A 10,845-nucleotide genomic window follows, 5' to 3' on the forward strand; every position below is an offset into this window, starting at 1 on the left:
ATTTCCCAGAACACAGCTGTCCTGTTCTCCCAACAACTTACCTTTTACCTTATAGCTCCTTCTGCTTCAGCTGATGAGACACCTCACAAAGAGTCTCAAACAAGATAAATCTGAAAAGACCCACACCAAGACATGTTGTAATTACAATGGCAAATGTTCAGGACAAAGATAATCTTAAAGGCTGCAAGAGAGAGACAGAAAGTTACATACAAGGATCTCCCATTTGATTATCAAATGATTTCTCAACAGAAACACATCAGGCCAGAAAGGAATGGAAGAAAATTTACAAAGTGATGCAAAGAAAGGGACTGAATCCAAGAATAGTCTATCCAGCAAGGCTATCATTTAAAATTGAAGGGAAAATAAGGAGCTTCACAGACAAAAAAAGGAGAAGGGTGTTTATCACTACCAAGCCAGCAATGCAAGAAATGCTAAAGGGACTGGTGTAAAAAGAAGAAATAAAAAGGAAAGAAGGAACACAGGCACAAAAAATAAAAATGGCTATAAGCAAGTACCTATAAAAATACCCTTAAATTTAAATGAAGTAAGAGCTCCAATTAAAAACATTGAGAGGCTGAATAGATTTAAAAAAAAATGACCCATATATTTGCTGTCTACAAGAAATCCACCTCAGAACAAGGGACTCACACAGACTGAAAGTGTAGGGATGGAAAAATATCTATCAGGGAATTGGAAATGAAAAAAAAAGCTGGGGTAGCAATACTTATATCTGATAAAATAGACCTCAAAGTGAAGGCCATAACAAGAGATAAGGAAGGCCACTTCGTAATACTAAAGGGATCGATACAACAAGATGATATAACCCTGGTAAATATATATACACCCAATGCAAGAACACACAAATACATAAAAAAAGAACTCCTGGAAGATATCAAGGGAGAGATGGATAACAATACAATCATAGTAGGGGACTTTAATACCCCCTGGATAAATCCTCTAGACAAAAAAATCAGCAAGGAAACAGCAATCCTAAATGACTCACTAGATCAGATGGACTTTGTTGACATCTTCAGAACATTTCACCCCAAAGTCACAGAATATACGTTCTTCTCAAGTGCACATGGGGCATTTTCAAAGATAGACCACATATTGGGTCACAGGCCAAGTCTCTCCAAATTCAAGAAGATTAAAATCATATCAAGCATCTTCTCAGAACACAATGGCATAATATTAGAAATAAACTAGAATAAAAACAATCAAAAAAATTCAAACACTTGGAAGCTGAATAGCATGCTATTAAACAATGTTTGGGTTACCAAAGAGATCAAAGAAGAAATTAAAAATATCCTGGAAAAAATGACAATGAAAACAAAACAATCCACAATCTATGGGACGTGGGGAAAGCAGTCCTGAGAGGGAAGTTTATAGCTCTATAGGCCTACCTAAAAAAAAAAAAAAAAAAAAAAAAAAAGAAAGAAAGAAAGAAAAAATTTTAATAAACAATCTAACTCTACACTTAAAGAATTAGAAAGGGCCGAAGCCGGTTTGGCTCAGTGGGATAGAGCGTCGGCCTGCGGACTGAAAGGTCCCGGGTTCGATTCCGGTCAAGGGCATGTACCTTGGTTGCGGGCACATCCCCAGTAGGAGATGTGCAGGAGGCAGCTGATCGATGTTTCTCTCTCATCGATGTTTCTAACTCTCTATCTCTCTCCCTTCCTCTCTGTAAAAAATCAATAAAATATGTTTAAAAAAAAAAAAAAGAATTAGAAAGGAGCAACAAGAAATCCCAGAGTGAGCATTAGGCAGAAGATAATAAAGATCAGAGCAGAAATAAATGACATAGAGACCAAAAAAAAAAAAAAACAAAAACAAAAAACAAAAACAAAAGATCAATGAAACCAAGAGCTGGTTCTTTGAAAGGATAAGCAAGATTGATGAACCACTAGGAAGGCTCACCAAGAAACAAATGGAGAGGACACAAATAAACAAAATCAGAAATGAAAGAGATGAAATAACAACAGACCTGACAGAAATACAAAGGATTGTTAAAAAATACTATGAACAACTCTATTCCAACAAACTAGACAACCTAGAGGAAATGGACATATTCCTAGAAAAATACAACCTTCCAAAACTCAATCAGGAAGAATCTAAAAATCTCAATAGGCCGATAACTATGGAGGAAATTGAAGGAGTCATTTAAAAGATTCCAGGAAACAAAAGTACTGGGACAGACAGCTTCACAGGGGGGAGGGGGGGTTACCAAACATTTAAAGAACTAAAACCTATCCTCCTCAGACTATTCCAAAATATTTAAGAGGAAGCAACACTTCCAAGCTCATTCTATGAAGCCAGCATTACCCTAATACCAAAACCAGATAAAGACAACACAATGAAAAGAGTTACAGGCCGATATCACTCATGAACATAGATGCCAAAATCTTCAACAAAATTCTAGCAAATCAGATCCAGCAGTACATCAGAAAGATCATACACCATGACCAAGTAGGATTTATCTGGGGATGCAAGGATGCTACAATATCCACAAATCAATAAACATGTTACATCACATAAACAAATTGAGAGACAAAAATCACATAATCACATCCATTGATGCAGAAAAGGCATTTGACAAAATCCAACACCCTTTCCTGATAAAAACTCTCAGCAAAGTGGGAATAGAGGAATCATACCTCAACATAATAAAAGCCTTATATGAAAAACCTACAGCCAACATCATATTCAATGGGCAAAAACTAAAACCATTTCCCCTAAGAACAGGAATGAAACAGGGATGCTCACTTTCACCACTCCTGTTCGACAAAGTTCTGGAAGTATTAGCCATAGCAATTAGATAAGAAGAAGAAATAAAAGGTATCCAAATTGGGGGAAAAAAAGGTAAAACTGTCATTATTTGCAGATGACATGATAATGTACATAGAAAACCCTAAAGACTCCATCAAAAATTATTAGACTTAATAAAGGAATTTGGCAATGTAGCAGGATACAAAATTAATGCCAAGAAATCTATGGCATTTTTATACACCAATAGTGAACTTACAGAAAGAGAAACAAAAATCAATCCCATTTACCATTGCACCAAAAAAATTAAGATACCTAGGAATAAACTTAACTAAGGAGGAAAAAGACCTGTACTCAGAAAACCACTGGACACTGAAAAAAGAGATAGAGGAAGTCATAAACAGATGGAAGGACATACTGTGTTTATGGATTGGTAGAATCAACATCATTAAATTATCTATACTACCGAAAGCAATCTATCGATTCCATGCAATCCCCATTAAAATACCAATGGAATATTTCACAGACCTAGAAGGAACTCTCCAAAACTGCATCTGGAATAAATAAAAAAGACCCCGAATAGCTGTAGCAATCCTGAGAAAGAAGAACAAAGTTGGAGGGATCTCAATACCAGATTTCAAGCTGTATTACAAAGCCTCTGTTCTCAAAACTGCCTGGTACTGGCACAAGAACAGACATATAGACCAATGGAATAGAATAGAAAACCCAGAAATCAACCCAAACCACTATTCTCAATTAATATTTGACAAAGGAGGCTAGAACATACAATGGAATCAAGACAGTCTCTTCAATAAATGGTGTTGGGAAAATTGAAGAGATATATGCAAAAAAAAAAAATTAAACTAGACCACCAACTTACACCATACACAAAAGTACACTCAAAATGGATAAAGAACTTAAACATAAGATGGGAAACCATAAAAATGTTAGAGGAATCCACAGGCAGCACAATCTCAGTCATATGCCAAAGCAATATCTTCCTCGATACAGCTTCTAGGGCAATGTAAAATAAAGAGAAAATAAACAAATTGGACTACATCAAAATAAAATGCTTCTAACAGCAAAAGAAATAATCAACATAAGTGTTTAATCTACAACATTTAGAGGGAACTCATACAACTTAACAAAAGAAAGATAAACAACCCAATCAAAAAATGGGCATTTGACCTAAATACTTTTGGAAAGAGGACATCTAGAAGGCCAAGAGACATATGAAAACATGCTCAAAGTCTCTAATTATTCAGGGGAGATGAAAATCAAAACAACAATTCGGTGCCATCTCACACCTGTCAGAATGGCTATCATCAACAAATCAACAAATGACAAGAGCTGGCAAGAATGCGGAGAAAAAGGAACCGTAATGCACTGCTGGTGGGAATGAAGACTGGTGCAGCCACTGTGGAGAACAGTATGGAGTTTCCTCAAAAAACTAAAAATGACTACTTCAATTTCCTCCATAGTTATTGGCCTAATGAGATTTTTAGATTCTTCCTGATTGAGTTTCAGAAGGTTGTATTTTTCTAGGAATATGTCCATTTCCTCTAGGTTGTCTAGTTTGTTGGAATAGAGTTGTTCATAGTAATTTTTAACAATCTTTTTAATTAAAAAACTGTGGTACTTCTACACAGTGGAATTCTATGCTGCGGTAAAAAAAGAAGGAACTCTACCATTTGAAACATCATGGATGGAACGGAGAACATTATGCTAAGTGAAATAAGTCAGTCAGAGAAAAATAAATATCACATGATCTCACTCATTTGTGGAATATAATTTACAACATAAACTGATGAACAAAAACAGATCCAGAGACAGAGAAGCATTGATCAGACTGTCAAACCTCAGAGGGAAAGTAGGGAAGGGTGAGGGTAAGGGGGAGAGATCAACCAAAGGACTTGTATTCATGCATATAAGCCGAACCAATGGACACAGACACTAGGGGGTGAGGGCATGAGTGGGGGTGGGGTGGGGAGCAATGGGGGGCAAAGGACACATATGTAATACCTTAATAAATTAAGAAAAAAGAGAAAGTTTTGTAGAAAGGATCTAGTGAACCATATATAAAGGGAATAAAGTTTATCCAAATCAAGACTATACAATGATAACTGCATAGAATTCAGCATTAGACCAGGATACATAAAAACAATTTTATGTGAATCCAATAACTAGGAATTTACTGGTAAATGTCTTCTCAGATATAAAGTAAGTGGCAAGGACAAGGACTCCTAAAATAGTGCATAATCTCTTGGTTGGGGAAATGCTTTTTCTTTTAAAAAGTTGTAAAGAAAAGTCATAACATATTTATTAGGTAATTTTTTTTAAATTTAAACTTTTACTACCTTTTTATTCAAGTTGTATTTATAGTAAATTAATAAAAATATACTGATAGGGCGCTGGGAGGGTAGCTCAGTTGGTTAGAACATTGTTCCCATATTCCAAGGTTGTGGGTTTGATCCAGGGCACATACAAGACCCAACCAATGAATGCATAAATAGGTAGAAAAATAAATCTCTCTCTCTCTCTCTCTCTCCCTCTTTCTCTCTCTCTCCTCTCCCCCTTTTCTCTCTTCCCCTTCCTCTCTCTGAAAAAGATCAATCAGTAAATAAAAAATGTAGCCCTTACCTATGTGGCTCAGTTGGTTGAAGCGTTGTCCCACATATGAAAAGGTAGTGAAGGTGGTGGTTTGGATTCCTGGTCAGGGCACATACCCTGATTGCAGGTTTAATCCCTGGTCAGGGAGTGTGCATGAGGCAGCCAATTGATGTTTCACCCTCACCTTGGTGTTTCTCTCTCTCTCCTCTCTTTTTCTCTCTCTCCATTCCCCATTCTAAAAAATCAATAAAATAAAATAATTTTTAAAAGTATATTGCTATGTATCTTTTTGCTTCTTCTCACACATGCCAAATGCTCAACCACAGCATCTGAAATATTTGTTGTTGGTGTTCCTACTTTTATAGAGAAAATTAATATATTGATTGCTTAAACTCTTGTCATATGAACAGCCATTTAAAAAGTATACATAGAAGAATGCATCTCAAGGCCAACATTTGGCATCAGTTCAATATTACTTTTTATGCTTCAGAAAATTTGTTTTGTTATTTAATGTTTTAGAAAGATGGTAAAATATAAAACACTTTATTTCACAGTAGCCTGTTTCTTAGTACACTATATAAAAACTGTGGTGGAGGCACAGGTTGAATCACATCTAGAATAAAGCTAAAGCCAACTCCCCCTTCTTTGTAATATGTTACAAATTTCTAACATGTGATATTAAATGCACTATTTTAGGAGTGCTAGATAGATTTTGTTATTGACAACATAGAATAATGAATAATTTTTTGCTCAAAGCTTTATACAGAATGGTACATTCATTTTCACTGCTAAATAGAAATTATCAAATTTTAAATGTTCAAAAACATTAAATATATTAAACTGTAAAGTTCAACCATATACATCCAGATTCTTCTGAAATCAAAACAAATTGAATGAAATCAGGGAAAATATGCTTTTGGAATACCTTTGTAGAAATCCTGTCTCAATATAAGATATACCTTCAAATAAATCTCGTGGTACTTAGGACAACCTCCAAATATTTGAGGTTTTGCTACACAAAGTAAGTGATAAAAAAGAATATAAAATTAAACTTTATTCCTCTTTTCCTTTGCATATATGTAATATGTTTAGGTTAAGGTATAAAGATGTACCTCAGCTACAGTGAACTTTTCAATATAACCTAAATTTTTTTATAATTTTATTTTTTTCACACATCAGGCCAGAAAGGAACTAATCATACCCTTAAACTGATTTTGTTTTGAAGATAAACATTTACTCTTTTGAGTGTTTGTAATGTACAGGGTACAGGATTCTAAATACTAGACATATTTTTATTTAAAGTACACCGTGTTTCTAATTGCCTTGTCAAAGTGAGTTATATTATGGAAAAGAATTCTTAGGACACATATAGGTCAAATCCCTCCTACATTCACTATTTCAATGAAAAGTTCACCATAAAAACTTCATGTATATTCTGGCCGGCATCCCATGTTAACAGAGTCCTGTAGATCTACTGAGAATGAATTCCCTAGCATTAAGTAGCAGTATCAAGATGTTTCATCTTCAAAAGTTATAGTAATTTTTAATTGTCAAAAGTTTATTTTTAGCCAGGCCAGTGTTGCTCAGTGGTTGAGCATTTACCTATATACTAGGAGGTCACTGTTCAATTCCTGATCAGGTCACCTTTCTGGGTTGTGGGCTCAATCTCCAGTAGGGGGCGTGCAAGAGGCAGCTGATCAATGATTCTCTCTCATCATTGATGTTCCTCTCTTTCTCTCTTCTTCTCTGAAATCAATTAAAAATAGATATTTTTAAAGTTTATTCTTTATTTTTCCCTTTTAATCTTTATTGTTGAAAGTATTGCATACATCCTCCTTTTCATCCCATTAACCTCTTCCAGCTCACTCCTGTTCTCCCTCTCACAGGCCCTCACCACCCCATTGTTTGTGTTATTCATATATGCATACAAGTTCATTGGTTGATCTCTTCTCACCCACGCTCCCCTGCCTTCCCTCTGGAAGTTTGTTCATGCTTCTTTGACTCTGGGTCTATTTGTGATAATCAGTTTATTTGGTTCATTAGATTCCACATATGAGTGAGATCATGTGCTACTTATCTTTCTATGACTAGCTTATTTTGCTCAGCATAATACTCTCCAGATCCATCCATGCTGTTGCAAATGGTAAGAGTTCTTTCTTTTTTATTGCTGCATAGTATTCCATTGTGTAAATGTACCATAGTTTGTTTGTTTTTTATCCACTCATCTGCTGATGGGCACGTAGGCTGTTTCCAAGTCTTAGATATTTGTAAATTGTGCTGCTATGAACATGGGAAATGTCCTAGAAGAAACTATAGGCACAAAAACCTCAGACATCTCTTGTAACAATATGTTTACAGATCTATTTCCTAGGACAATGGAAACTAAGGAGAAAAAAAAATGGGACTACATGAAAATAAAAAGCTTCTGGGACAGGAGGTAAAAGAAACCATCTACACTAATAATTGAGGAATATGGAAATTGGCCATCACTTTGTGATGCCAACAGCCAATCACGAGGGAATATGCAAATTGAGTGGGCGGGACACTTGGCTTCCTTTGTTGCCTCAGTTAGGCAGTTAGGGGGATCAGGTCAGGAGGGGAGAGCAGTTAGGCAGTTAGGGGGATCAGGCAGGCAGGCAGGTGAGCTGTTAGGAGCCAGTGGTTCTGGATTGTGAGAGGGATCCCAGATTGGAGAGGGTGCAGGCCGGGCTGAGGCCCCCCCCCCCACCATGCACGAATTTTGTGCACCGGGTATCTAGTAGGGATATATTCAGTAATCTGTAATAATAAAAGCATAATATGCTAATTAGACTGGACGTCCTTCTGGATGACCTTCCGGATGAAGCCAGCACTGAAAGGGAAACCCGAGTCCTGGGTGCCAGAGGGAAGCTGGTCCCAGCAGCCAAGGTAAGGAAAGCCTACTCTTGCACAAATTTCATGCATGGGGCCTCTAGTATTATAATAGCTATGTATGATGTCAGCTGGATTTAAGATTTATCAGGATGCTAAGTTATATAATGTCTAATCACTGTGTTGTACAACTGAAACTAATATAATATTTTATGTCAACTGTAATTGGAATATTAAAAAAATTATTTAAATATAGACAGAAATAAAAAAGGAAGGAAGAAAGAAAGAAAGAAAGAAAGAAAGAAAGAAAGAAAGAAAGAAAGAAAGAAAGGGCAATGTTTAAGTGTTTAGCTGGTATCCTGCCATTTTCAATATATCTCTCTGGGTATTCAAGAATAATCATAAATTTAAAAACTGTTGGAATTTATTTATGATAATTTATACTATGCTATTAGTTGTAATAAAATGTTATTATTCTGTGAAGTTGATCATTAAGCTAACTTGGAGGAGGGAAAATCTTGGCAGGTCAAAGTTTGAATAAATTAGAGGATGAAAAGTAGCACATGTTCTCAAAAACCTGAAAATTAGCTGCAAAGTCACCATTAATTTAATTACCTTGGAGTACTGCCTTGGAATAATAATGCAGAATGAGAATTATAATAAAATTAGTCAAAATACAACCCATTACAATTTTAAAGGAAAAACCTACATGGGTTGGCTATCTAATTTAAATATAATTGTTTTACAATTAAAATATAATTTTAATAACAATTATTTATTTACTTCATATAAAAACACTTCCATGTCTATTATGCAACCTAATGAAACACATGTTATCAACCATCATCTCTTATATTTTCAATTGAATATTTTTCAAATAAAGATTCTCATTTTAAATGGATATGAAAAAATATTATAACTACAGATTCCACTAGAACATGTCATATAAATGTAGTTGAGACAACAAGTAATCTATGATAATTCTGTATAACCTATGTGGTCATATCTGAGCATGGATATATAAACATTGAAATGCATGATATGCACACAAATTAAATTTTTGCTTATAGAACATCTCTGATCAGAGGGTCTATAAACTGTAATTTAACATAAGATGGCTTTGTACTGGGTGCAGGCCACTGATCTACTTCTTAATTTTACTGCATGCAGACAAACACAGACACAGACACAGACACATACACACTCACATATGATTCCATTGTTCATGTTTTAACAAACTCTATTTACAAATTAAAGGACCTTTAGCTATGATTCAGTATAATTTACTTATAATAATTAATACAACAACCCCCAAACATCATCTAATTTAGAGTCCCTAGAATTGTCAGTTAAATAAACCTAATTAAAAGCACTCTTCATAAAGTAAGCTTCCTTGCCCAGATAGAATCTCCTATTATAGATTTAAGATCTTGTCTATCTTAATAAAATCTGATTAGGTTCCAGCCATAGTTCAGGATGGCTTTTGCACACACATTGAGTTTCAGAAAAGTTTTCTAGTTTTATAGAAAATAAGAACTACATTATCTAACATACACCAAGTGTTCAGTTCAGTGACTGGCACATAGCAAGCGTTTACTATACGTTAGCTATGATTATCTCATGTATTACTTTACTTTCATATTTTCTAGTATTTTCTAATGTTCTTCTTTATTTCTTTGCTAGAGGCCCAGTACACGAATTCAGGCACCAGTGGGGTTCCTCGGCCTAGCCTGTGGGATCAGGCCAAAACCAGCTCTCTGACATCCTCCGAGAGGGTCCTGGATTGCAAGAAGGTGCAGGCCAGGCCAAGGGACCCCACTGGTGCACAATCAGGGCTGGGGAGGGATGCAGGAGGTTGGCCAGCCGGGGAGGGACCACAGGAGGGCTCCAGGGCATGTCCGGCCCATCTCGCTCAGTCCTGATTGGCCTGACCCCAGCAGCAAGCTAACCTACTGGTCAGAGCATCTGCCCCCTGGTGGTCAGTGCACATCATAGCGAGCAGTTGAGTGGCCTTAGCATACCATTAGCATATTACGTTTGATTGGTTAAACGGCTGACCGGACACTTAGCATATTAGGCTTTTATTATATAGGATGATATTGTGTAGTCTGGAATTTCTGGATCTAACATCAGTTTTTCAATGAAATATGTAAGTTTGCCTCAGAAATTTGCTAGCATAAGCAGGTTATTTAATTTCTCTGTGACTCAGTTTCCAAATCTGAAAATAGCAATTATAAGCATATCAAATTTATAAGGTTCTTATAAGAATTACATTAGTTAACATACACCAAATGTTCACTTCAGTGCCTGGCACATAGCAAATGTTTACTATATGTTAGCTATTATTATCTCATGTATTCCTTTACTTTCATATTTTCACAACTGCCTATATGTTAATGACTCTATTCATTGTCGAGAAGCTTCAGATAGAAGCTAACTCTTGTGGCTATCTGAGTTTTAACTTTCCATAAGCAGTCAAACTTGGAATTATCTTTCCCTTCCAACCTGGTTTATCTGACACAAACTAGCCCATCATTTAGATCCCACACAGAAACCTGAGAATGATAAGTGGCTCTTCCTCCATCTCCCACATTCAATTGTGCTGTGGCTTGAATTGTGTAC

This window comes from Myotis lucifugus, unplaced genomic scaffold (assembly GCF_000147115.1).
Source record: "Myotis lucifugus unplaced genomic scaffold, Myoluc2.0 scaffold_142, whole genome shotgun sequence".
In the NCBI taxonomy this organism is placed as follows: domain Eukaryota; kingdom Metazoa; phylum Chordata; class Mammalia; order Chiroptera; family Vespertilionidae; genus Myotis; species Myotis lucifugus.